Genomic DNA, 5,227 nt, shown 5'->3' with positions numbered 1-5,227 from the left:
TGTGTGTGTGTGTGTGTGTGTGTGTGTGTGTGTGTGTGTGTGTGTGTGTGTGTGTGTGTGTGTGTGTGTGTGTGTGTGTGTGTGTGTGTGTGTGTGTGTGTGTGTGTGTGTGTGTGTGTGTGTGTGTGTGTGTGTGTGTGTGTGTGTGTGTGTGTGATGCTTTTCAACAAGCGATACAGTATGACATAGTGATCGTGTCATCTTTGTTTAACTTTGTTTAGCAAATAAATAAGGATGTAATGATTCACTGTGTTACACTGTGTCTCTTGTTGGAAAGTACCCATAATGAGATTTGAAATATGTTCAAATATTTCGATGATATATGATGAATTAAACGTCACAACTTTCTATATCATATTTGCATTTCATTTATTAAATCAAAATTTTAATTTATCTGTAGCATTATGTTATAGATATTTTTTAAAATATTTAACATTTACATAATCATAGATATATTTTTTTTACAGAATAATTACAATATTATATCTCATATTATATTAATATTTATAATAACTTTATACAGAATTTGTAATTATCTGAATTTTTTGCATAGTGTATGTGTACATAATTACAAGAAAAGAAAGAACATGTACTTGGGTGCTATAGTAGAACTAAGAGCTATACATGGGCGATTAAGATGAATAGCACACAGAACAACATAAGCAATTTGTAAATTTTGTAAGCAATAAACAAATTAACATTTTTTATTTGCTACTGCTTATGTTATTGCCTTATGTTCTGTGATTCACTTACTGTTTACATTTATGTTATTCGATGTGCCACTAACTTAAATTGCGCTGCTAATATGAGAATACCAAGATTATATTAAAATCAGAGGAGAATTATTTGGTCGTGTTCTGATATACACTAATAGTACTCAAAATCTATAATTACGTTATACATTATTGGTTTTCAGTGTATATCGGAACATGAGAGTATCCTCCAATTATAATAAACTTTGGATATGTTACAATATAGACAAAAGTAAGAGATACATCTTTTTTTTATAAGTGCTTTATAAAAAAATTTTTATATGTGCTTTATAAAAAAATACGTAACTTCGTTTTTGTCCATATTTTAACATATACAAAGCTTATTAAAATCAGGATATTTGTGTTTCCTTGTAAGTGATGGAACGAACTCACCAACGTGTATGATTAAGCAATTCTGCTAAAAGCAATGCTAATAAAAGCGTTTTTTCGTTGAAATCTATATTGTAAATAAATTTACAGCATTATAAAATTGTGAATTTGCTCAAGTTCGCAATTGCACTATTTAGTAGAGCTACTGAATCATGAAGGTCTGTTTTTTATTCCTGCACTCTTTGAGCTAATGTATATACACGATGAAATAAAAAACAAAAATAAATATAAAAAACAAATATACATTTGTTTCATTTTAACTTACTTGACTGTGTACACTCCCGGATCTCTTTCGTCAATCTTGGTTAAACTAACTGACGGTTACGGGGCTCATTTTCACAATTCACTGGTTAATTCTTAACCGAAGTTCAACTTGTTTCTCATCTTTTTCCAATTCTAAAATTGGAAAGAGACAATTAATAAGTTGAACCTCGGTTATGAATTAACTGTCAGTTGTGGAACTGGGTCTAAATAAGATGTAATCATCGATTAGCTTAATCGAGGTTGGTGAAAGAGACTCTTAAAGGTTGTAACAGATTTTTTTTTATGGTTTTCGAAATGCAGTGTACTCATCGATATGACAATGATTGTTTTTACTTACGTATCCATAAGTAAGAATCAATCGCTCGGTGAGCTGAATTTCGAAATCCTAAAAAAAAGTGTTGTAACTTTTTAGTCGATGAATGTATACCAGTTCAGAAAATGCAGAAAAAACAGATCTCATATCAATAATTTTTTTTCTCATCACTTGGTGGCGTGATTGAGTCAGTAATGTACCATAGATCGTAGTTCTAAATCCACATCTCTATTATTGTTTCGAAATAACGATTTGCAATAATGCAATAATTTTGAAATTTTTTTAATGGATTTTACAAAATTAATTATATTTATGAAATCTACATTTTAGATTATTTACCCAGATAGCCAACAGTGTATTTGCTGATATATTGCCGAAAATGTTCCAGCAACCAATTTCGACAAACTCACGACAAGATGAGAGCATTATGTCTGTCGCATTGAACTCAATGGAATTCGAATTCTTGAGATGACAAATTGATGGCAACATGTAAGCACAAATATTCTTGACAACAACTCATGTTGTCATATTGTCAGCATTTTGTTAGCAACGAGCTGCAATTAAAAAACTTCATAGCTTCAAGATATATTCGCAACAACGGATGGAAATCATTATATATGTTCTGTTGTATGTTTTTATCATGATGCTCAAAATGAAACGATTAATTATTCGTTGCTAACATGTCATGATGCTGACAACATAATGTACCACCATTGCTTACAGTTTGCTCTAGAAATTCGACAATATATAAGCAATCATATTGTATTCATAATATCCTATTTTGATATTAGCAAGTGTACAGCAAAATATATAACAACAAATGCATTAATTTGCACATGTTATATCACGCTTGGCTGTCTGGGTAGTTTGTTTTTAAAGTGTATTTTATACAATGATACATTCAGGCTGCGGACGATTTAGACGCTCATGCGCTTTAAGCGTTTGTATTCATCATTCTGTCTTTATCGTTTATTAGACGTAAAATAGAGGTATTGAAAAGCAGTGAAAGTGTCCAAATTGACCGCAGCCTCAGTAGATCTTTCTTCCAGTGCAACATAATAATATACGCATGTAAATTCTTCCATGTTAGAATAATTTTATATATACATATAAATTCGGTAAATATATAGAAAAGGAGCGCCAATGACATGTTGTCAAGATCGTGACTCTGAGTGACTTCCAAGTTTTAAGCATCGGTCGCTGCTCATTAAAACGTTACTAACAAAAAATTTTTAAAAAATGTCTTATTTCTGCTATATATAAAATTAAAAACTATTCTATATTCCCTTTGCTTAATGGTTTTCTACACGAAAGGAGTTTTATTCCATCTCCCCTTCTGCTTCAAGGGCGCACGACCTCCAAAATCGCAAAGCGATTTTCAACCCACCTCCTCTCCTGCTAAGGGGCTTCTGACTTTCCATGACTTTCACCTTGGCGAGATGGGAACTCGCTTCGCGTGGAAGTCGTATGCCCCCTGGCGGAGAGATGAGGTGGAATTTGCTTTATATATATGTAAAAATCATGCCCTCTTAAAACGGGAATGTGAACGTTGCTTCGCGTGGAAAGTCGCGCGTTCCTGAAGCAGAGAGAGAGAATGAGTTGAAAATCGCTTCGCGTGGAAGTAGTGCGCCCTAGAAGCAGGAGGGAGGTGGGGTGAAAGTCGCTTTGCATGGAAAATCGGGCGCCCCTGGGGGGAGGGAGGGGAGAGGCGGAGTGGATCTCGCTTCGCGTGGAAAGTCATAAAATATATTTTAAAGCAGAGAATTTTTGTTTTAATATATAATAGTAAAAGAGATGTCATTTAAAAAAATGTTTAAATTAATTTTTTAATGAACAGCAACCGATGTCTAAAACCTGTTAGAAGTCACTCAGGGTCACGACCTTGACAACAAATGTCAAGGTCAAGGTTACTGGAAGTGCCCCTTTTCTATTTACCATAAATTCAAATATTTTATATCATAAAATATATTTTGAAAAAGAAGAATTATTTCCATGTTTTTTATGTTATCATTCTATATTTTTCAATTATTGTCAGGAATCAATTTTTCCAATATCTATCAAACAATTTGAAATAATATGTGCGATGTACGTGTGCGTGCGTGCGTGCGTGCGTGTAATATATAATATATATATTGTACACTACTCAATAAAAAATAGGGAACATTTTAGAACACGCTCAAAATTGCGCAATATTCAAAACACCGTAAGTAATTTCGATATTGAAAACAGAATAAAGTATTTGTATATATACATACATATACATAAACACATACATATTCAACAAAAAATAAGGAACACTTTAGAACACGCTCAAAATTGCGTAACATTCAGAACACTCAGATAACTCAGTAAAAAATTATCGCAGATAAAAATCAAAAAAGTATTTGAAAACTTGAAATCTTTATTTTCGAAATCGGTATTATGATATTTCAATCTGACTGATTTTTTATGGAGAGATACGGATACAAATGAATACTCGTAACACTGTATTGAATACCGTAACACTGTCACAAAAAGAGTGAATTTTTACCTTCAATTTGCTTTGTTATTAAGTGTTATACGATTTTTCTTCATCAAGTTATTGAATGTTGAAACAAAAGTGGTCATTTTTGCTTCAACGTTCAATAATTCGACGAAGAAAAATTGTACTACACTACTCAATAACAAAGCAAATTGAAGATAAAGATTCATTCTTTCGACTGCCGTGAACCGCATTTTTGTGTGAATTTTACTTCACGTTATAGATCTTCGTAAAGTTCGTAAAAAGTTTTCAGATTTGACGAGTATACCGATTTCGAAAATAGAGATTTCAAGTTTTCAAATGCTTTTTTTGATTTTTATCTGCGATAATTTTTTACTGAGTTATGGTGTTCTGAATATTACGCAATTTTGAGCGTGTTCTAAAGTGTTCCCTATTTTTTGTTGAGTATGTATGTGTTTATGTATATGTATGTATATATACAAATACTTTATTCTGTTTCCAATATCGAATTATTTAAAATATACAAAACTTGGAAAACAAATTTCACAGTAACATAACGAGAATAATAATACAGAATGAAAAATTTTTAAAGATTTTATAATGTGATTTTAAAAATATATATTGATTTTGTAGGAATTTGATAATTCAGAAATAATCTTAAATTTGCTCCATCACTCACAATTTTTTTTACAAAAAATTAATTTTTAAAATATATTTTAAATATATTTAAAATAGATTATAAAAAATTTATAAAAATTATACAATTCAATTAATTACATTTAAATCTTATGTAAAAGATTTAATAATTCCTTCTTCTTTTACCAGAAAAGTTGCTTCTGCAGCTTTTTCTTTTGGTCTTGCTTTTCGATTTTCACTATGTATCCAACAATAATGTTATTCACATGGGCGAATATATAAATTTTTTCAGTATGCAGTATTAAATCAACATTCATATTTTATAGAACATAAGAAAATTAAACTTGTAAAACTAAATAACTATGTGATACAATATTTTTGTTTTTCGAA

This window comes from Atta cephalotes (genome assembly GCF_000143395.1).
Source record: "Atta cephalotes unplaced genomic scaffold scaffold00011, whole genome shotgun sequence".
Classification (NCBI taxonomy): domain Eukaryota; kingdom Metazoa; phylum Arthropoda; class Insecta; order Hymenoptera; family Formicidae; genus Atta; species Atta cephalotes.
Note: the sequence above shows the minus strand (reverse complement) of the source record.